Genomic DNA, 284 nt, shown 5'->3' with positions numbered 1-284 from the left:
CCAGCTTTGGGGGGGCCCAGCTTGGAAAACGACTTTGACAACCCCTGAGGTAGAGCATGGACATCTGCTTTAATATAGCAGACACTGAAAGCTTTTTAATGCTTCATCTGCTGACTGTTAGTACTTCCTGACAAGACCTCATCAGCCTGATACCTGCAGGCAGCTTGCTAGCCAGTGGTGGCTACCCGGCTATGGGAAGTGACGTAGCTTAAAAAGGGGAATCTGCACACTAATCAGTCCATGTCTCATCAAAGAACACAGCGACCTCAGATCAGTGAGCAGCG

The 284-nt window shown here is 49.6% G+C and overlaps 1 protein-coding gene across 3 annotated transcripts in view; it reads left to right on the top strand.

The window, feature by feature from the left end:
• The window catches only part of ranbp3b (RAN binding protein 3b), a 12,095-nt gene that overhangs the window by 9,377 nt on the left and 2,434 nt on the right, over positions 1-284 (top strand). The gene's annotated exons all lie outside the window — the stretch shown is intronic.

Source organism: Morone saxatilis, unplaced genomic scaffold, assembly GCF_004916995.1.
Source record: "Morone saxatilis isolate NCDOM2014 unplaced genomic scaffold, NCSU_SB_2.0 Contig23, whole genome shotgun sequence".
Classification (NCBI taxonomy): domain Eukaryota; kingdom Metazoa; phylum Chordata; class Actinopteri; family Moronidae; genus Morone; species Morone saxatilis.
This window is presented reverse-complemented; position numbering and strand designations above follow the sequence as displayed.